We start from the raw sequence: 23,854 nt of genomic DNA, 5'->3' as shown, positions 1-23,854 counted from the left end.
CACAGGAACTCTAAGATAACATATTTTACTGAATCTTTCAATACCATATATTTTTGATATCTGATATTTCGTCAACTTTCAGTTTTCAATAATGGTTACAATTTCCTGAAAAAGAAGAAAAGGTAGTTGAACTGGGTTAACATAATTTTGTTTGATGAAATCAAAGTCTGGTGTCAGATATTTAAGAACTAATGTACATCTCTTAATTAAATCCTTTCCCATGTCTTCCAGTTTGCCATGATGTGTTCTCAGATAAGAGTTATGTTTATGACTGGAGAACCTGTCATCAATTCTTTAATGCAATTTAACTTTCTGTGAATAGCTGAATGAAGTAATGCTTCAGCATCCACAAAATCAAACTGTTTTAAACTGCATCATATGAATCTTATAATACATTGTGTGAAAAATATAAGCAGTGAATATAAGTCACTGAGCACTTCTTTCCATCATACAAATGTCTGCCACCCTTCCAGAATTAAAAACTGCAACTGGGCCCCCTTTACCTAACAAGTAGAGTGATGTAGGGTGACTTCTAATAGCTGGAATACATTTCCTTCCAGCTGCGGAGCACAGACATAATCATCCTTTCAGATCAAATTATGACAATGTCAAATTATGACCAGATTAATTTTCTGTATTATACACCATAAGAATTGTGTGGTTAGTTGGACACAAATATTCATTCTCATTTCTTATTGTATTTTGAATGGAAGAGTTAACATTTCTCTTTGTTTAAAATATTAGTTTTATTTGCTGTAAATTCTCATTCATTGTCAAAGTGGCAACTGTTTGATTTTTTACTATTTATAAGGCAGTTTATGGGTATCTTGATATTATACAACAATTATACAAGAGATTATTCCATTTTCAATTGTTTAGTGACAAGAGTCAGGAAAAAGAATATGTGGCTAGATATCCTAGTCACCAAATAAAAAATGACGTAACTTGTTTTCTTGACTGAGAGGTGACTTCCTGACTTTCTTAACTGACAAGTCTTCCTAGACTGTACAGTTTTTGGTAGAGGTCAGTCTATGAGAAGAAAACAATGCACTTGCTGTTAGAATGAAATAATCTGTATGAATTGTTACAGCTACCAGTGTAGTATGCTTTTCCATGTGCACTATAGTGTCACAATGTCAATATCAAAGTACTCATTCCAAAAAGTTACAAGCTGTTTCTGTTTTGGGATGGGAACAAATTGAAAGGGGAAGGGATTTTTGACGTTTCGTCATCAAAGTCATGGTCATGACTCATGCACATGTTTAATCTGATCAATTAATATGTATATGGGTTATAATTTAGATCATGACCACTGAAGAAACAAGTCATATCCCTAAACAAAGGTGTATTTGGCTTATGTGGGAAGTTTTTGATATTGGGATGTGTGTATGTGCAGGGGTGGTCTCTGTGAGCCCAGCCCAGAAGCTGCCCTATGTCAGATCAGAGACAGCTCCAGAGGGCTCCAAAGGGGACCTGCTGCTGGCCAGAGCCAAGCCAGGGAGCAATGCTTGTTGGGCCTTTGGGAGAGCAAATTGAAGAAAATGGAAAAACAACGAGAACAACAAAACTGCCATGCAACTGCAGCTGGGAGAGAGGAGTGAGAACACGTGAGAGACCCAGCCCTGCAGACCCCAAGGTCAGTGCAGCAGGAGGGCAGGAGGAGCTCCAGGCATGCAGCAGCAGTTCCCCTGCATCCTGTTCAGAGGCCCCTGGTGGAGCAGGCTGTCCCCCTGCAGCCCAGGGATCCCACATGGAGCAGATCTCCACACTGCAGCCTGTTGAGGAGCCCCCAGTGGAGCAGATGGATGTGGCCTGGAGGAGGCTGCGGCCCATGGAGAACCCCTGCACGAGCAGGCCCTGGGCCGGAGCTGCAGCCCATGGAGAGGAGCCCACGCAGGAGCAGGGGGTCTGGGGGGAGCTGCTGCCCGTGGGGAACTCTTGTTTTGAAAACATTGGTCTTCCTGAGCAACTGCTATGCATATTGAGGCCCTGCTTCTCAGCACTTGGGTGAACGCTGCTCACTGATGGGAAGTAGAGAATAATTGCTTTCTACTTCTGCTTCCATGTGCCCCCCCTTTTTTTTTTCCCTTTAATTAAACCGTGTCTTATCCCAACCCATATTTTTTTTTTTTCATCGTGTTTTCTCCCCCTGTTCTTTTGAGGAAGAGGAGAAAGAGAGTGGTGTGGTGAAGCTTAGCTGTCTACCAGTGTGAGTCCACCACAAAAGGTTTCTAAAGTAACACTAAGTGTCCCAGAGCATCCTACCTGGCCTCCTGTGACAGAGGAATGTACCTTTCTTGTAGGTTATGGACCATTTCCTTCTGCCATATATGGATGTCTTGGACCCCTCAGGTGTCAGAAATGCCTCAGTTGTTTCTTTTTTCGGTTGTTTCATTTTTTGTACACCGAAGTTAATAGACTTTAAGTGTTCTGTGTTTTGATAGCAAGAGGTCAAATATATATAGTAAACTAATCCTATACATCAATCTCACGAGAGATCAAGTCCCCGTGTTGGAGTATATATTGTTTACAACACTTGTCTCAGTCATTCCCAGGACTGATTTTCCAGTCTTCAAATATTTGTCTTCAAAAGCTCCCAGCCCATCTTCTGAGAATGTTTTCTATGTTCTCTGAAAATTTCACCGAGTTATTATCTGAAGATTACTGACAATGAATTTTGTTTTCAGTGCAGTGGCACAGTGCTGAAATGCCCATGCTAGTGAGTTACCTCATTAGCTCAATATAATGGTGGACCAAGGAAACTAGTGTCTTCTTCAGCTGAGTCCGAATCAAGAGTTTCAGAGTGCTTGCTGGTGATGCCTCTGCTAGAAACTTCTCACCCAGCCTGTCAGGAAAAGCTGGCTTTTGCTACCATTTTCTGAAGTGCTAATCTATACATAATATTTATTGACCTTTGTAGTAAAATCTACCAGTGGCAGATACTTTGTGTTCAACCAGCTATTAATGAATTTAGCTCAAAGTTTTATTTGCACACCACTTCCTGACCTGGGTTCCTGGTGCATCATCATAAGGTGGGATAACAGATTTTACAGGTAAAGTCTCAGACTTGAAGCTAGGTTCATGATCTTTGTGTGGGGCTTTTAGTTATTTTACTGCATGTCTTGTTAATCTTTGGCAGGATTCTTCAAGGATGGAACAATGTGTGACATTTTTTGGGAGTGTATACAGCTGGTGGTATGGAACTGGACTGGAAGGAGAGATTCCAGGTTTACTATTGCTTTTTCCATAGTAGAGGTATCACACAATGTTTATTAGTCTGAGACAGCCGTAATTGCACTCAGGATTTCAAGACAGCTGAGCTGTCAATGAGATTCGGTGGCCACTTTTCTAAAGGAAGGTCAGAGACAAAACAGGCTGTGAAACTCTGTACTAAGGTGGCAATATCTTGGATACCTTGCACAAAATATACAGTACCTAGACTGCTGAATGTCTGAGCTAGGCCTGAGTGTGACTAAGGCAGAACAACAGGGGCTATGCCTCTGCAGAGAAGCCTGTTCTCATTTGGTTTTCATCTGCAATTCCAATCAACCCAAATTCTCAGACATTACATTCTAACGTGCCATGCACAGACATATTAAAAGCCCTGTGCTCTAGTCAGTTCGCCTTTGCCATACTACCAGAGCTACAATTAATTGACACATTAGGTGATGTGAACCTCAGACAAATTCAGTTTTGAAAAGCAAAAAATGCTTGGGGTTTGTTTGTTTATTTATTTAAATAAAGACCAAGGTTCGCTTGTAATTTCTTAATTATAAAAAAAAAACAAAAAAACTGACATATAGAAAAATCTGCTTTTCTGTGATGAGTACACTGCCCATGATACAGGACCCCTTTAAAGCTCAGGAAGGCCTCTCTCAGCTTCCAGTTTAGTCACTTTTTCAAAAGAATTTCCAGGAATTTGGTTGCCAGACTCTAAGTCTCCAGTGATCACTTTCTCACTGCTCTGTTTTCCAGTAGTATATCCTTTTTATGAAATTTGGCTTGGGAATGATGCTGACCTTGAAGAAAGTGAGGTGGGGGATTTTAGTGGTTTGTGTCAGGACTTTGGCTGCAATTCCTGTGTTGTAATCACCTTATCTATGAGGTTTTTGTATTAACCAATCAAGCTTAAAAAAATAAATAAATACCCCAGTATAATGCACAACATGTTATTTTACTTTGCTAATTTTTTCAAGGATTTTTGGCTGCAGTTAGTCAGTGTGTACTTCTTTTTTTTTCCTTTTTTTTTTTTTTCTTCTTTCCTGATATAATTTCTTAGGTATATTAAATATCATTTTTTATCTGGCTGAAGCATGTATAAGAATACATGACTTAAAGAGAAACCCACAAGTCTCCAAAATATTAGAATGATTCTATGAATGTTTATTAGGTCAGCCTCATGGAGGCACTGCATTTCTGTTTAGCATTTAAACTGTTCTTCCTAAAAAGCATATTTCAGGCTTAACCCAATTTCATACTTTGTTGAATTAAGTTTGCCTTCAGTTCTTCAGTTGTATTCCATACAGACTGTGACATAAACACCATCCATATATGTTATGTCCCACCATAACCCAGGTCACAAAATGCTCTGAAAGAATAAATAGCAGACAATTTTCAGTTACAGGACTATGTATCCGAATAGGTTAATTCTGCTTCATTTACAATTACAAATGGGATGGTTTGTTTATCACAGCAAGCAGAATCTGATAACAAAATTTAAGCCTGTTCACTCAAAATACTTTTATTATTTTTGTCACTTGGCTTCATAAAGGACCAGGTTGTTATAATCTTATTTATTGTGAGCAGGACCTTATTCTACATATAGTTTATGGAGATCTTCTCAGTGACAGCTACTTGGCAGGTAACCATGTTATTAGACACGTTGCAATTATAGAGTAGTTTGCTCTAAACAGGATAGATCAGCATTGCTACAGGTACATGCCTGTGAAAGCTACTGATATCACATGAAAACTGCTGTACAGGAAAGGATTTATGAACTCTGTATGGTAAACGAAACATACTCTGTTAAGTTTCTGTGTGTCAGTCTTCAGAATTTTATTTTACTGAGCAGTTTTGTGGTGGTTCATATTTTTTCATGTCAGATGCTCTAGCAGAAGGCAAAATGAGCCTTCAGGAAGGGATAAGACAACTCCACAACAGTGCCTTTCAGCTTTCCAAGTGCCTTGCAGGTGAGTGGAAGGCACAACCACAGCTTTGCTACATGGGCTTCACCTTGTGAGGCATAGAGACAATAGAAGCTTCAGAAAACAGAACACTAAGCATAAATCTGCCCAATCTAGTGGAAGTGTTGAGGAGAGAGAGGGTGGGAGCAGAGTCTGTGACTTAAGCCCTACCTCTCCACTGCTCAGAAATGCTTATAGCCAGATTCAACACAATGAAGCATCTTCAAGAGGTAAGTAACAATCCCCTTTCAAATGAAGTACTAACAGTCTTCCTGAAGAAAAATCACTTTTATATTTGTTGTCAAGAGCATCACTTCTGAAGTTAGAGACCCTCACTTAACTCTACTACCCCCAAAATATTGATGCCTACCAATATTTTCTTGCTAGAAGAATTGGTGGACTGTATTTTATTATTAAGTGCTAATGGCTTTAGTGGGGGGAAAACAAATAAACAAACAAACAAAAAAAAACAGAAAAAAAACAAACAGTTCTATAACTGAATTGCTTCTGACAATACCTTTCTGTGTAGCATATGCTTTTGTACAATTCCAATACTTTCAGTTTGAGAAGAGTCAAGAATTAAGTACATGAGCCTCATGAATATGTTTCATATGACCAAAAAAATGCTCTGTGACTATATTCCTAAGATAAAATGCAGTTACCTCATTGCAGTTTTGGGGCATGAGAAAATGAACAAAACTAAGCTCTTTTACTACATTATTAATTGTTGTCTAATCTGTAAGAGAAATTGCTGTTTCTCTTTGATGAAATACATGTATTTCAGACAAAATGCATAGCAAGGAACATTTTTTTAGGAAATCATTTGGAGCATCTTCAGTTTTGCAACACGTATTTTACATGGCCAGAAGTATTGCATCTTATGTTCCCTAAAGTTTTGCTTCTGCCTGGAAAGGAAATAAACAGTGTTTTAAGAATTTCAACATATTTCTGAGGAAGTTCATGCCGGTAAGTTTGTAATGAAACATTTTAGTTTCTGAGAAGTGTATTTGATTATGTGCATCTGCACAAACTTTCTATCTGTACCACTACTGAATCTTGCATTAACTACTGAGTCTTGCATTATATGGGAAATGGACATTTCATATAAAACCCTTTGACTATAACTATATTGCTAAATAAAATGACCAGAAACCATTGTCTAACCCTGGTGTATATTTTATGTTATGTTATTTAAACTCTCTTCACACCTTTGCCTCCAAACCAGCATACTTTGATAATATGTAGCCCATGTAGAGAGTGGGCCTATGCTGACCATGTTCCGACTAGAGACTGTAGAGAGTGGGTCAGTGTTAGCCAGTCTGGATGAAAAATGTGTCAAGATACAATCAAGCCATACTTGGTCCTGGTTTGTTTTCTGCTTTAGATATAACCTAATAACTGAGTTGCTATAGATAAATGATTTATTGAAAATCCTACACAAACAAGTAGGGAGAACAATAACTAACAAATTAAGCAAATTAAGGTTCACACTGGCTTTAGGATGAAGACAGGGTAGTATAGATGACCCACCCATGATCTTCTCTATCACTGCTTCCCTCTGAATAAAGGAATAAATCTTTGAAGGAGGAAAAAGAGGAGTGTGTGTTCTTTCACTCATATTTGTCCATCCTGATGCTGCTTCCGTTGAGATCAGTATTGTGGAAGTCTTTATTTGTGACACTGTAATCAGTTTTCACTGAAAAAAGGGTCACCAAGAAATTCCTCCTTGTTTTAGTTCCTGGTAAATGTGAGAGCCTGGAAGCTACAATCTGGCCTACCAAGAATACATGGTGACCCAGTTTTGCTTCCTTCCTCCCACTCAGTGGAAGAGGCAAAAGGCTGCACAGAGCTTGCTGGGTTAACACTCTAAACACTGGGGTCTAAGTAATTCTGGAGTTTTCCCAGTTTCATTCCAGAGCAGGGTACTTGGACAGAAGAGATCAGAACATCTATAGCAAAACTGATGTAGCTGTTGTACTGCTTGTACCTTAGAGGTTGAAATAGTGAAAGAATGGATCTAAATGTTCTCAGTGGTTAAAAAAAAAATATGTGCAGGAGGGTTGATTTGTTATTGTTCTTGTTGTTGTTTTTAATGTAAAAAGATAAAACAAAAACACCTGCACAAATATATTCCATACAGTATACAATACATGCAATTTATCATCACTGTGAACAGGCTGGAGTGAGCCAAGCTTTCCAAACACTGTTCTTGCTGTGGAATGCAGCCATTCTTCATGACAGTCTTCAGGGCATAAGTATTTCTAAACCCAAAGTGTTTCACAGCATATTTTAAATAATCGGTCATCATATTAAATGTTCTCAGTGACTCCAGTGTTTCTGCATGTGAGCTACTTCTTATTACAGAAAAATTACAGACAACAGTAGGGAAAATAACTATTTCACCCCCAATGTTAGCTAATAAAAAACATAAGTATTTTCTCTCTTAATTAATTTCCAGGGTAGATTTCTGAAAACACATAAATAGATTGTACATAAGAAAAGCCTTAAAGGAGACTGTTACCCAGAATAGTCCTGGAAACAGTAGAACTAGATAAAATAAAGTGTTGGATACCAAGATACATTTAGGTTACAGGGAAAACTGTAAATGGGGATATTTAGATTTGAAACATCTATGTCGTATGTCAGTTAGTTGTTGTGACTCCCTCTGATATCAGTGAGAAGGGAGACACACACAGTGTGTGTGCATGGGACAATGAATGCCTCATATTTTGGACATATTTTAGGACGAAATGAGTTGCACAGTTGCACTCTGGAAAAAGAAAAGTTATTATTTTTTTAATGTTTATCCCTCACTGTTGACATAAGATAAACCATAAATTATAAGCTTATCAAGCTGTGCTTCCTTTACACCTCACAGTGTTTTGGAGAAGTGCGCTAGATGCTTATCAGAAGATACGCATGGCATTGCCTAAATGCTCAACAGTAAAATTATGTGGATGGCAAAGAAGTGACTATCTGCTACAAGAAAAAAAGTGTACCTTACTCATAACAGGTAACTATGATAAATGTAAATAAATATATCCTCTAAGTACTTTTAAGATACAGTAACTGAAGGATCTACACGCAAGAGATGAAAAAAGAAAAAAGAAAAAAAAAAAAGAAAACTTTTCTGTTGTTGTTGATCTATTTGTTTTTCTTAAATATTCCAGTTAGAGAGATGGAGCTTCTAGAGGGATTTGGAATCAGTCAAAAGATTCTCCCTCTGTTCTGCTGTCCCAGTGAATCCAACTCTGAAGCTGATACTTAGGATTTAATCAAATTATCACTGAGTTCTGTGGAATTTTGTGTTCAGTCTGGAAAACACAAATGAGACCAATTGTCAGATAAAATGATGAATGAGGTATTACAATGAAGTTTATGGAACCAAAAGGAACATATTCTATGTTACTCCAAACTATGTAAAACTCACGTGATTTCATGTTTAATAAAAATATTAGACTTTCTGAGTGAACCTTAAGCCCAGTTTTGAGTGAACCTTGGCTGATTTATGCCTTGCATTCTCACATGATTTTGACAAGGAGCCAGATAAAATTTGGCAGTTTTGACTGTGTTTCATTTTGAGATTTTGAGTTTGTTTGGACCTAAAACCCAAGCAAAATGTGTAGTTGTGAACCCACCCAGAGAGAAACAGAAGAACACTGCATCCCAGCTCTCCATGAAATTAAGTGATGGAGTTTCATGTAATTCTGATATACAGATGTTAAAATCAGGTGAGATGAATCCTGTGCTCGAGGAAAATCGCTGTTGGTGACCAGAAGCATGACAAGAGAGAGAAATAGCTTCCAGCTCTAGCCTACATGAGCACCAGGAGACATGTTTCCATCTTCTTCTGCTGTTTGCCTCTTACTCTCAGTTGAAATGGTAGAGCTTTAACACACCGAGAACCCAGATGTACCTCTACACCACTCTCTTCATATGCCTACCATGTACCACCAACTGCACTCACCCAAACAGTCTCCTAATGCACCTAATGTATACTTCACCTTGGAAATCTTTACTTCCAAGAAGCTTTTTGCCTCTTGAACCTGCTCCCACATCTTAGGCAGGAACACAGATCTTGAAAATAGCTAGGTTCTAGCTAAAGCTGGAGAGCCAAGATGTTTCTGCACTCAAGTACTTAGCTGAAGGATCTGTCTGCAGCTCGACTAAATGCCTCTACCTAGACAGAGCTGGCAGCTACTGCTGTTATGTATCACTTTACCAGTCTGGAAACTTCTGCACCATGCTAAGCAAAGCTGTGTATCAGTATGTCATTTAACTTTGTATTTGTTTCTGATAATCCTTCTCTTTTAATGGAGTTCAGAAGCTTGAGATGGTATAGCCTTCAGTATCAAAACAGTAAAAATATATAAATAAAAAATATATATAAATAAAAAATGCATAGTGAAAAAAAAAATGCAATCTGACTGATTTTTCTTCAGTAGATTTCCTCCCAAGCTGTCAGATTTGTAAAGGCATTGAAGAACACTGGTCAGAAGTCATTCAACAAAGCATAACTTTTGGTAATGGTTAGTAGCAGTTTCACAGGATTTAATTGTATTTTCTGGTGTATGTTATTCATATGTAAGATTTAAGGATTTTTTTTTGGTGTTTTTTTTTTTTTTTTTTTTTCAGAATTTATCTTCTGTCATCAGAATCTCAAGGCACAAGCTTAAACTTGACAGTTTAAGCACCGCAGACATCATGAAGATACAGGTTATAAGTAGCCAAAAGGGTTAATCATGTCCTGATGTGCCTCAGGCAGAGCTTTGATAGCTGATAGAGGGAAATGATTGTCCCACTCTACTCTAATCTGGTGTGGCCTCACCTCAAGCACTGTGAGCAGTTTTGGGTGCTACAATATAAGAAAGACATAAAAGTATTAGAGTCCAAAGGAGGGCTATGAAGATAGTGGAGGGTCTGGAGGACAAGACATATGAGAAGCAGCTGAGGTCACTCGTTCAGCCTAAAGAAGAGGAGAGTGAGTGTAGGCTTCATGGTGGGCTGCAGCCTCCTCATAAGAGGAATGGAGGGACAGGTGCTGCTTTCTGCTCTCTGGTGACAGCAACAGGACCTGAGGGAACAGCAGAGAGCTGTGAAGGGAAAGACCAGGCTGGATGTTAGGAAAAGATTCTTCACCAAGAGGGTGTTTGGAAAGTGGAACAGGCTCCCCAGGGAGGTGGTCATGGCCCCAAGCTTTAAGAAATGTTTGGAGAACACTCTTGGACATATAATCTGATTTTTTGGGTAGTCCTGTGTGAATCCAGAAGCTGGACTTAATGATCCTTTTGGGTCACTTCCAATTCAGGATATTCTATGATTCTATGATTTAAACAGCAGTTTTATCAGCTTAAATGGTTCTTTGTATGAACTGAGGAATAAGAAGGTCAAGAATCTCCTTATGGTTTGGCCAGTGAAACAGTGGCAGGAGAGAATGAGTAACAGATCTTTTGCTGCATTCTCTCACTGTGATGAACAGTATTGCTTATTAAATGACATGAAAGTGACTATTTTCATTGGTGCACAGTGCCAGGACAAGAGGCAATGGGCACAAGCTGGAACACAAGAGGTTCCATGTAGACATCAGGAAGCACTTCTTTACCATGTGGGTGATAGAGTCCCAGGACAGGTTTCCCCAAGAGGTTGTGGAGTATCTTTCCATGGAAATCTTCAAAACACATGTGGATGTGGTCCTTGGCAACCTGCTCTAGGTGTCCCTGTTTGAGCAGGGGGGTTGGATGACCTCCAGAGGCCCCTTCCAACCTTAACTGTTCTGTGAGTCAGTAATTCTGTGAAAAGGGAAAGATTTTGCAACTGAAGAAAACACACTCCTGACCTTTCGCAGGATTCATCTGACCCCTCTAGGTTGGTGAACTGATACTCACATAAAGAAATACACTAATGTAAAAGAGACAATTCAGATGGTCAGTTTCCCAGTACAGTTAGCTACTCAAAAGTGATAGGCACTGGTTGTGAAAGAGAACATTTAACTGATGGGGAGAAAAATGGACTACCTCCTTCTTCTTTCCTATTTCATTCCCTTTTCTTTCTTTAGTTTATCTCATTTCAATATTTATGATTGAGAGGAGATGGCTTAGCTAGCATATTTCCTCAAAGACATGAAGAAGAGAAGGGACAGAGTGACAGAATGTTCTAACAAGAGAAACCATAATTTCATTTTTTTTATTTTAGTTGATGAAGATCTCAAAATGAACCAAAAAAAAAAAAAAAAAAAAAAAAAAAAAAAAAAAAGCACATGTACAGTGGATGGTTTCAGTTTGATGCAGGACTTATAAAATATCAGGACAACCCTAAAATGTTGTCACAGAAAGAATATTTGTGAATTCAGAAGAAATAAAATACTCAAGAATCAAAACAGGCAGGTATTCTTGATAAAGCTCCAAGTGGTAGGGGAAGAATCTATTTCAAACATTTACATTTAATGCTGGTATGCACCAGAATAAAACCAGAAGAGTGAGAAGGAGCAGGCTGTGTCTGAAACTACAGAGAAAGACAAAATGTAAGCTCTGCAAGCTTTCCAAGGTGAGGCCAGCCTTTGAAGAAAAAAGAGCGAGAAATAAAGGAAGAGAGAGGGAAAGAGGTTATACTGCCAGACCTTTGCAGTCATCATAGCCAAGATACTGGAAGAGCTAAAAAGGAACTTTGGAATCAGATATATTTTAAGTTTCTGTTTTCATATTTCATTTTTTTGTTTCCAATTTTGCAGTCAGGAATTCATCTGCTTGCGAGGACACATTTGTTTCCTTCTTTAGGCTTGTCTTGTGTTAAGAATGGACTTCTTTGGCAAGAAGCAAGCTATGGAGAAATAACCTGTGATTCGTGATTCTGGATTAACTCATGCTGCACATTGTCTTTTGCCATGCAATGAAGAAAACAAGGGAATTAGGACACAGAATGTCTTGTGAAGTTCTTGCTAGACATAGCCCCCGCACTCTCTCAGAAAAGCAAGCTTCTCAGAAACCTAGTTGAGCCAACAAGGAACTGTGTAAACTTCTAAATGTATGAGTGCAAATGAGGTAGAGTGGATATCAGACATTAAACAAGCCTTTTTTTTTTTTTTTTTTTTTTTTTTTAACTCTCCCAAATCCTTCCAGATGTTAAAATAAATTATCAGCACTGGACAATTGTGTTTTATTACTAATCCTAGTATTAGGGTTAACTTTCACCTGTTTTTCTGCCTTGTCTTCTGATTTCAACTGTTGCTTGAAGTTCAAAATATGTTAATTTTATCTTTTTATTGATGGTAAAAATGTGCATCAGGTCACTCATGCTATAGAGTAAGCTGGATAAACTTTAAATGTAGCCCTGACCATTTATTGCTGGGAAATTTAATATTTTAACAAAAAAAGATGTTGTTCCTCTTTGTGTTGGCATCAATGAGAGTTCTTGTGTGTAAGACAATTAGTACTGGTAGCTGAAGTTCCCTGCAAGGAAATGATTCAAGACAGATGATAATAAAAAGTGAAAAAAATAGAAAGTGGGATGCGGTTAGAGCAGCGAAACTCTCACTTATTAAGGCTATGTCTTCACTGCTGAGTTACTCAGCTGGTGCCACCAGTTTGGCACACACAAAGAGCTCTGAATCAAATACAGCAATGCCTTGATGTAAGCAAGATGAATTGCAGAGCTACAGGTTACAGTCTGTGCTTTAATTCTTCTTAGTCTCGTAAATATATCATCTGCAGAGACAATTCAGACACCCCTCTGGTGTCTTACCACAGTTCCCTCTTTGCTTCACTCAGATTGTGAGGAAAAATCTCATGGTTCCTTCAGGAATAGAGAATGTTCCCATGTTTTCTTGCCCTTTACTCAGATCTAGTTATTGTTCTGTGCAACATAATAACACTATCAAGTAGCTAAAGTTAATGATGAAAAAAAATATGAAACTGATATTACATTAGCAAGGACCATTAATCTTCTTTCTGTTCAGATGTCTGTGGTGTAGAGTATTGTATCTATTTCAATTTTCTACGTGAAAATGCATTAAAGACAACCTTACAAACATCTATTCATTGTCTATAAAAAGAGGCTAGCTGAGATGTACATATTTATACCAGTTGAAATGAATCCCAGTCCAAATGACTTAATCTCAGCTGGGAAAGTGATCACTCTTTCTTTCTCTCTTTCTCTCTTTCTTTCCCTCTTTCTCTCTTTCTTTCTCTCTTTCTTTCTCTCTTTCTCTCTTTCTTTCTTATTGACTTAAGCTAAGATCATTGCCTGTCAGAGTGAGGGCTCAGCTGCAGTCTTAAGTCAAACAGATTAGCTGAGGTCATAGGAGATGCAGAGCAGGGTGGAGCACAAACACTTAAGAGAGTCAGGCCCTGGTTACCTGCTCTTCCCCAGCTGCTAGGTCACTGCTAGGGTGGGTGCCCCTTCCTTTCTCTTTTCTGTGTGCGGGTTACAACAGTCTGCTCATTAATGAACATCTGTCTTAGCTGAAATATTGTGATACTCCTAAGATTAATGTTTGCCATTAGGTTGAAGGTTAGATCAGAGCCAGAAGAATAAAAGATGAGCACAGTACTGGGAAGCACCATTAGAAAAGGTCACCACTTGCAGCTGAGACTGCTGCAGACACCCACCCCTTTTTCCCCCACAACGTTGAAGTTAATCAACTTGAATTCATGCTGAATTGAGCAACAAAGAAACAATTTGTATCACAAATAGTGTGGCCAGCAGCACCAGGGATGTGATTGTCCTTCTGTATTCAGCTCTGGTGAGGCTGCGCCTCAAGTACTGTGTTCAGTTTTGGGCCCCTCACTACAAGAAGGACATCGAGGTGCTGGAGTGTATCCAAAGAAGGGCAGTGAAGCTGATGAAGGGTCTAGAGAGCAACTCTTATGAGGAGCAGCTGAGAGAGTTGGGGCTGTTTTCACTTGGAGAAAAGGAGGTTTGGGGGAGACTTTATTTTGCTCTACAACTACCAAAAAGTAGGCTATAATAAGGTGGGGATTGATCTCCCAAGCACCAAGTAATAAGACAAGAGGGAATGACCTTAAGTTGCTCCAGGGGAGGTTTCATCTGGATGTTATGAAAAAATTTCTTCACTGAAAGGGTTGCTGGAGGTATTCAAAAGACACGTAGAACTTAGTGACATGGTTTAGTGGTGGACTTGGTGATGCTAAATTAAAGGTTGGACTTGATGATCCTGGAGGTCTTTTGCAACTCTATGATGCTGTGAATTTTTACGGGTAGGGATCTATCTGAGCCAAGAAACAGTAAACTTGTGGACTTAACTTAAGAGATTTTAGCTAAGAGTAAACAAATTGTTAACAATGCTGAGTGCTGGAGTTTCTGAAGATCCCACCAGCCACATCAGCCAAATAAAATATCTAAAGAGTTTGCAGACAGAACTGTTTTCTCAGTGGAGGAGCCTTGGAAAATGATAAGATTCTAACATTTTGAAAGTTAAGGACATAACTGATCTTGAAGGCTGATATATGGATATGTGCTTGGTTAAGGTGAAGTGAAGAGAGAAAGAAGACATACAGTGTCATGATACATATAATCACTGAGCTCTAATGAGAAGAATATATCGGTGTGGCTAGTACAGGATCGCTATTTCAAATGTAAATTACCTTGTGTTTGTTTAACCTAAAGGTTTCAGCAATGCAAGTTAGGTCTACCCTGAAGACTGAACTCTTAAACCATAAAATTTGATTAGTCCTGGAATCAGTCAGTCAGCTTTTAAATCAGTCTTTCACTGTGTCCTCTTATTTTCAAGAAAACAAACAAACAAACAAAAATGGTTGTTGTAGCTAACCATGATTACTCACCTGAACACCAATCCACTGGGACAGAGGAATGGCTTGTTCCTGAGTGAGGAATTGTTAAGTTGCCTTCCTTCAGATTTCATCTTGGTGCTGTCAGGTAAATCCAGAGAGCTTGATTTGTGTTGCTTTGTTTATATTCTCCATTACATATATGGATGTGTAAACTGATCCATTTCACATACCTGTTCATTGGATCTAACTATCTTGTTTGTGAAATTCGCTAATGACTTGACAAGGCATAAAGTTTAGTAATATAACTTCAAAATCCAAGCAATTCTAAAGACAAATTCATTATACAGTACCTTATCTCACATTTCAGCAGACAAAAGCAAGGCTATATTACTTCCCATTTTATGTGTGAGTGGACCCCAGGCCATAAAAATCAAATAAGACTCAACTAGGAAAAAATCTGGGCTAATGAAAAACTTATGTTAGAAATGAAGAAACTCTGTAGGGCCAAGTACGCATTGATTTCATAATTCAAATGCTGTAAGCTGCTTTTCCATTAGTTGGCAAAGCATTTCTCCAAGCTTTGCCTTGACTAGAAAGTGCTGTTTTTAACAAGATAATGAGCTTAGCATCAGTTTTTAAATCTTTGTCACAAATAGGTTTATAGCTGAAGTTATCAGAACAATATATCCAAAATTTATTTGTAGCTTCCCTGATCAGTTAGGAAAAATCAAGGCAGTGTCATCTAAATCAGATATTTTAACACATACAAGGTTTATGTTATGACATTGCCTGGAAACTTTTATCAGCAAAGTGGGACAACACGTTTCCCCATAGATTCCCTCAAGACTGATGAGAATGATTTAGTCCTTAATTCTGTTCACAGGTTTGCATGCCTTTTCTCTGAGTATGATGCATATCAAAAAAAAAAAAAAAAAAAAGGTGTGTGGGGGAGAGGGGGCATGATAAGAAGATCTATAAGGCAACTATTTTCCTGTTCCTGAGGAGTTTGCTTAAACCTCTGCAACTGACATGAAAACCTTTGGGGTTCATATGCTTGAGGAATTTCAGACCATCTCCATTGTGACCCTAGTCTTTGTGAATCTTTGTGAAAGTTAATAGTTGACGTTTAGTTACATTGCATCTGCAACAAAACATAGTAATAGACAATATTTGCAAATGCCTTTTGCCGTGATTTGTTGATGGGCTAAACAACTTTATTTCCAGTGTAAAGAAAAGCATGTTAAGTATAAAAAGTAAGTCTCATCCATGGTTTATTGGTTTTAAAGCTGTAAGCACTATCATGGCCAAATCTGAGCTTCTCCATCACCAATGAGCTGTAGATTCTCACCAGTCTTCTCACATCAAGCCCATAGGTACAGGTTGACCAAGACCTGGTGTTTGTTTACTTGGTTGGTTGGTTGGTTTTAATCTTATAAGAAGAAAGCAGATTTCATTTATTTATTTATTTTACCTAGGTAAAGTGAGACCTGGAGTGATGAAGAGGCTTTGACAAAACCAAGGGATATGTCTGTGGAAGAACTAGATCAGTACACAGGCTTGTAGTTTATCAGACTTCCAGTCAGACATCTCAGTGCTTTAGAGAGTAGGTGAATATCACCAACTCGTGTGATCATTTCAGAAGCTAGGCAAATGCACAAGACCTGAGACATAACTGAGGTCATTCAATAGATTAAGGAAACCAGCAAATCAGTTCAATGCAGCAGCATGAACAAGTGATGAGGCAGACGATAAAACAAGCTTTGATTTAATGAATTAAAATGTATGATTTAGATACAGCTTTGCCCAATGCTCTTCTGGAAACCATGTGTTGCCTAATGATGGGTTTCCTCTTAGTATGGGCTCCTTTCCAACTCTGAAGGGACACATTTCTGGCACTAGAGGAAAACTATGAACGTATTATTTTCTTTGAGTTTCTCAATTACAGAATAAGGATTCCAGTGTTACTGTACTTGGTGTTTCTGTCATCGAAGCAGATACTCTTAACCTCCTGCAAGGTAAAGGCCTCTCCAGAACCTTTCCTAGCCACCTGCTGAAGTGCTGAACTGGGCTTTTACAACTAAGAGAAGGAACTGGCAAGACAGCAGTATTACTGACCATGCTTCTTTTCTTTGTGGCCTGACCACAGAGGCAGAGCATGCTGTCTTCTGCTGTCAGAGGTGGCGATGCTCTGAGGATGGTTCTCAAGGTCCTCATTGATGTTATTCACCATCACATGCTGTCAATCCATGAAATCAACTTTAAAAAGAACTAAGATTAGTCACCTAAATAAGGATATGTGGTGGTAGTAAAGCTGGGTGGCTTTTTCAAGACATTTTCCACAAGTCTAAAAACCTGGATTGCATCTGTGTGTGTTCCTATCTTTCTGCCTTTGCTTTGCCTGGATGTTGGCAGCGCTTCTCACACTGTGGGTCATGACCGCTCAAGGGGTCACAGGAGAGTTCAGGAAGAATCAGTGACTGGTGGAAAAGGCTTGAGTAAAATTTTCTAACAACAACAACAAGAAAAGAATTTAAAAAAAAATAATAAAATTGATCAACACAAAAGCAAATTAAGCTGATTTAATCTTTGAAAGAAAGAAGCAATCCTTCATTCAAGACCCAAACCATCTGGGGGGCCTTCAGGAAGATAGGGGAATGAAAGGGCTCACAATTTTAATGAGTTAGAATTTCAATTCAACTAATTAGCTCCTCAAATGGGGATAGGGTTTAGTTTAACAGTGAAGACAATTTATAGAATACATTTGAAGAAAGGGAAAATCCTGCTCTGTGGCTTAAGCTTTTCCAGTCAGGGAACATCCTGTGATCCCATGTGATCACGTGAGATTTCAAAATGGAATTTGTGCCTCTTCAGCATCATGTTTTTCATGGTAAAATAAGATTATAGCATTTTTCTGACAAGTCACTGATAATGAACTTTGTGAACTGATTACAACAAGAAAAATTATAGATTTAAATTTGATGTACTACATAAAATTAAAGGAGAAGGTAGGAATAGTTGGATGTGAGCAGAAACAGAATTTGATTGTTTGCTACAGCCTCTGCTGCTTTTTTTGTTGCAGGCCCAGTGCAGTGGAGTGAGCAGGATGGTGGGGCAGAAGGGCAAGAGGAACCTCTTAGGTAAAGGGTCCAGCAAACCAGAATTTCTGCGTGGAAGGATGGGTCACTGCTTGACAGACCTTTCAGTGTGGATGCCTTTGCAAGCTCGTTTTGATTGTAGATTTAGGTTTAATGAAAGGTGAAAGTCAGAGGTTACCAGAACAGTCAGTGAACCTTCTGCCAATTAAAGGTTTTGCCCCAAAGACCACACCTTGTGATGGCTGAATTTCACTACCACCCCTTCCAGAGTGTTTTCCCTCTACTACCTTGTTATTGTAGTGATGGTGGCATTGTAAATTATAGTCCCAGCTGGATGAAGAGCCCTAGTGCTGCTCCCTGTAGTATTGCTAATGATTACACAGCTGCCTACTAGGCATTCTAGAGAGTAGGCTCGTGGGTCTGCCTCCAGCACAAGTTGCAATAAAGTTTGTTTTCATTCAAAACAAAATATATTGGGATTATTGTCAGAGCAGCCCCAGAGGCTTGCACAGGGGGTCTAGTAAGCATTGGTAAGAAAATTAGAAGCCTTAAGGTTATTAATGTTGCTAGAACAGCCAGCTTAGTGGCCAGCAGAAGTGTAATTTACCTACACTACCATCACACGGTGGAGCAAGGCAATCAAGTAAGAGGTCAAGGGACTTTAACATAACATGAGATAGATATATAGCCCCAAGTTTTTGGGGCCAGATTCTCTGCTGCTGTAAATCAACTTACCTTCATGAGAATCAGTGGACCTATGCGGTTTTCAATGTGCTAAGAATCTGGCCTATACCCTTTATGGAAGTTATCCTGAAATGAATGCAGCAGCAAAACTCAATTTTCATTTTTGCTTTGTTTTAAAGCCAGCACATGACATTTTTAGCTCAGCTGTACATTGGTTTAGAGAGCAAGAATGTAGTTTAACACTTTTGGCAAGCACACATCTCAAAATGGTCATGAAAAAGCTGATGAGATTCCATCAATACACATTAGCTAATAGAGAGAAAACTTAAGTAAATGCAGAAGGAGCAAATATCTATTTTTAACTGATTAGTAACCAAAGTTCAGGTAGCATGCAGTCTTTTGCCTGCAGCTGTGGTTTTTAGTCTATAAAACAGCAGTTCATGTTCCTATTTATAAAAATGATTTAGTGCGCACTTGACCAAAAAAGTCATATCAGCTTTCGGTGATTTAAGTGACACGAGAGTGTGCTGTGCATTCATGCCAGGGGATAGAGTTAGGAAGCTGACAGAGATAGCAGAGAGTATGAGGAGGACACAGACAAGTAAAATGAATACACTGTTCATGTACTGATACACAAGGTTCAGTCCTTCTCTTAGGTACATACAGATATAGGTCCAAGCCACAACTTTTATTTCTGGGTTGCAGTCCAAGTCTATGTCTCAGGGCAATCCCAAAGCTGATGAAGTTTCAGGGAGCACTGAGGGGATTGAATCTAGTGTTTTTATGCAGAATAATTTGTGGCAAATCATAAATATAAATCTTGTGGTAACACTTGAATCTCTACCAGACACTTTAGCCTCCAGTAATACCGCTTACTGTTTTCAAGAAGTCCTTGCATTTACCGATTTATCACAGTTATGCATAGTACCTGACACAGGAAGAACCTGTTATTACCTTTCTCAGATGAAAAATATAAGATTGAATACAAAGAAACTCAAGAAACATAAATATTTTTATTTTTGCTTAGGGTCATGAATCTGCTATTCAATCAATTTAGTTTTCCTACATATTTGTAGGGCCTAAGCTACTTAAGAATTTGTGTTCTGCTTTTTTATGCTCTGTAGCTGTTCTTGTCCTTTGTTTAGAAAAAGACCTGGCTCCAATTGTCTCATGAGATGAAACTTAGCTCTGTAGTTTGCATTAATACATCAGTATTTGAAATATCTTTTGTGTATTTATTGAAAGTCTGACTTTCAAAACTGATCTGACATTACAAAGTCAGGTTGTTTATTAGGAGAAATTCCTTCTCAGAAAGAGTAGTCAGGCATTGGAATGGGTTTCCCAAGGAGGTGGTAGAGTCACTGTTCCTGGGGTTTTTAAGAAACAGTTGGATGTGGTACTTAAGGACATGATTTAGTGGGTAATATTGATGGTAGGGGGGTAGTTGGACCAGATGATCTCGAAGGTCTTTTCCAACCTTCTTAATGATTCTTTGATTCTGTGAAATGGAGCAGACCCTTTAACAGTTTTTTTCAATAAATGTGTTCTTTCTTGTCCTTGGAGATTAATCAAGTCACATTTTCCAGGTCACTAAGGAATTAAAAATTGGAGATATTAATTTGCTTTCATCTCAGGACAAGTACAAAACTGGATCCAGTAGGGATTTTGCAGGTCAGAACTGAAGGTATACATAGCTTTTTGTTCATTTCAGAGATCCTGACAATACCAGGACACAGGAAGAGACAGAGAGGGAGAGAGAGAGAAAGAGAGGGAGAGAGAAAGAGAGAGAGGGGAAGGGAGGAAGGAAGTAAGAGAAAAAGTTCTGAGGTAGCATAAACTGAAAGGCTTTAATATACCATGTACTGAGATCAGACAAATGAACAACAGGTGACAGTTTTCTCTTCAACATCCCCTGACTGGTGGCTGTCCTTTACTCTGTGCTTCTGTACAACCATTCTGGCCAGCACAGTTGGGAGCATGCACTCACACAACTCTCTTTTGTTTCCTGTTTGTTTGTTCTCAAAAAAATACAATCAAGCAAAATCCTGATGGAGCTTGAAGGAACTACATCCCTTCCAGCAAGTTGGGCTAGAGTGAGCAAAAGCCTTCCCTCTCCCACCTGCCCACCTCCAGCACTGCCAGTGGCTGCTCCTTCCCCAGCAGCTGCAGCAGAACAGCCAGCTCCTCAGCTTGCAGAATTCACAGATCATCATGCTCATTAACACAAACTGAACTCGACTGTGACTTAAATTGATATACCAGACAGTCAACTGCAGTTGCCAGGGAACCAAACACACTAACCATTCTGTTGCCACCACTGCTGCTGGGATGGAAACCTCCAGCAGAGAGCTGGGGGCAGAGAGCTGAAGAGGACTTCTTAGGTTACACCAAACTAGACCACCACAGTGCCTTTGGAAGCTCCTTCTGTCACAGTCTGAGTTGCCCTGGAACTAGGTTGTAAAGCGTGTGCAGGGCCAAGGAAATCTGTTTTGCCATGCTCCTTTGCACGGATAAGTGAAAACCCACAGCCTTAGTCAACCCATCTCCTCTGAGGGTTTGTGCTCTCTGGAAGGAGTTCTGCCTTTCAGAAGCCAGAGCTGGTCACAGGAGACCAGCTGGCATGCTTGTAACCCTTTGCTTTAATGAGGGCAGCCTGCCAGGCTGATCAGAATCTAAATTTAACTTTATTGCTTCAGGTATTGTGAAAACATTGTGTTTCTGGATCACGAGGGATGCTGGGCAGTGAGCCATATTGAGGACCAGGAGCCAGATGGTTGTCTACTGGCATGTTCTATGGAAAGCATATAGCTGATTCTTTTTTGGCTGTTTATCTCTCATCCCAAGCAAGGGGCAGACATTTGAAGAGTTAACCCTTCCAGATATGTACAAGGAGGTGCCATAGGCATTTAATGACTATTGCAAAACAAGCAGGTTGGCCCACAGCTCCTGTCTAAGGATGGAAACTTCATTGGTCAGGATGCAATCCTTATCTACGTGACACACAAGTGTTTGTTTTCACTGATCTCAGTAGTATTTTATCCATCTATACTTACACAGAACCTGACCCACAGTTCTCCAAAGCTGTGAGTATGGGATCAGATCCCATACACTATGTTAAAAGAATCTCTTGGTGATTCCCCAAGCACTTGCAAACACAAGAGAGGATAAAATATATGAGATGAATGGGAAGCCTGAATGAATGAGGAACTGTAAGCCTTCAGGCAGCATTTCTCTCTGGAGAGTATAGTGTCTCCTCTTACTAATAGGTCAAGATCACATGGCCAGTGGAGGATCACAGGCAACACCACAGCAAAATCAAAACATAAACATGATTCCTGTGTTATTTTAGCTAAACCAGGAACAAATCTGGCACCATTTGTCTCTGGCCTTTCAGCTCTGAGACAGGGCAATAACGGTGTTCATGCCAGCTGGATATTTGCTCTGCAAGAGTCAACAAGTTTCTTGACATGCAATGTCCTTATATCTCATTTGTTCATTGGAGCAGTGAAATATTTATGAACTGCCATCACCATCCAGCTTTTGAGTTTTGACCCAGTAAAGGATAAATATGGGACAACTTGCTTTTGGCCTTTCACTTTGGCCAGTGACCAGCTTTCTGTCTGTTTGTGGTTTGAACTGGATGGGGAAACAACTGTCCCCTAGGTAAAACCCTTTCCATATCTATGACTTACTCCAGAAATAAATAATTTTAAAACCAAACACATCAAGTGAGAAACAAATCCCATACAGTTGTCCAATGGCCTTCAACCTCTAGATGGCTCAATGCCATCTGGCTGCCCACTGGCTACTTTGCTACACTAGGAAATAAGTTTCTCACAGACAACACTCCTGTACATTTTTAGTCCTACCAAAAAAGAAAAAGTAAACACACTTTGCTATAACAACCTTTCAATCCAAAAAAAGGGAGAAAAGTGACACAGGTGGCTGTTGAACTTTCAACTCTGAGTGGCAAACTACCAAACAGCTACTGCTCGGCTTTCACACACCCACAGCAAAACAAAAATTTGCTCAGGAAAACCTTTGTGTCTTGCCTGCTTAAAAGAGCTATTCAAATACAGATAAATATTATAGATATGTACATATATATAATTTACTGGGACAAATTGCAAACCATCTGTAAGTCTTAAGCAGTGGGTAGAGATGTGTACTTTTTCACAGATATACAAGGATACATAGATATACATACTCGATACATAGGACCTGTGCAAAAAGGACTTTGCACAAAGACAGAGGGGATGGGAGGGATCTTTACCCTGCTGTGGAGTTTTTCAGTTTGATTCTGCAGATGTCTGCCTAGTTTCTGAAACTAGAGAAAATGTGTGCTTTCAGTAGTGGGTATGCAACCTTTCTGACCCTCCCAGCTGCCTACCAAAATCTTCATACTGCCAGGACCCACAAGATGCACAGAAATGCCTTGGAGAGTTGGCTCTGGGAACAGCTCTCAGAAAGGTGATGACAGAGGCTCCCAGGAGCTCCAGCGCTCTATTGCAGGATGAGGCTGGGCATACAGCTGGATTTGAGGGTGACCTACTGCTGTGGCTCATTTCCTTCCACAGCTGGGTATTACAATCATGACAGTCTCCACATCAACATGCACACTCACATGAAACAGGTCCAGCATGGGAAATGCATCTATATTGCTCAAGAGCAATTGAACATCTATATGTTAGTCATACAAGAATAAGACTTTATATAGATTATCTACTACTTATTTTTTTTCCTCATTGGTGCAGAAGGTCAGAAATGTTTAATCAGCATTAGCTGTTACTGTTCAAACCACGTTTTAATCTCATTGTGTCCCTAGGATTTCCCCCTACCCAAGACTCCATTTCTCTTTTTCATTCTTTGGGCCCTATAATACATGATGTCTACAGACAACGGGTATCTTCCCATTTTCTCTGCTCTCTGCCCATGAACACTACAAGCATTGCAGGAGACATGATTCTCCCACTCTGTTTTTCCCATGACAGATTCTCTTCCATCCTGTCATTTACATTTATAGCCTGATTCCAAGCCTGTTCATAGCCAGAAAAGTCTTTTCATTGACTTCTGTGGGCTTTGGATCAAGCCTTTATAAACCACACATCTACCCAACAGGTATTTATTAACACAAGCTGGCCATGTA

At 39.3% G+C, this 23,854-nt stretch overlaps 1 long non-coding RNA gene across 1 annotated transcript; it reads left to right on the top strand.

Moving 5' to 3' along the window:
• The first annotated feature begins 13,994 nt into the window (after positions 1-13,994).
• On the top strand, positions 13,995-18,253 carry LOC311435053. The gene is made up of 3 exons (XR_014691889.1): positions 13,995-14,094; positions 14,963-15,074; positions 18,009-18,253. It is a non-coding gene; the product is annotated as an uncharacterized lncRNA (long non-coding RNA).
• The last annotated feature ends 5,601 nt before the right edge of the window (positions 18,254-23,854 follow it).

This window comes from Aythya ferina (assembly GCF_964211825.1).
Source record: "Aythya ferina genome assembly, chromosome: 3".
Lineage (NCBI taxonomy): Eukaryota > Metazoa > Chordata > Aves > Anseriformes > Anatidae > Aythya > Aythya ferina.
This window is presented reverse-complemented; position numbering and strand designations above follow the sequence as displayed.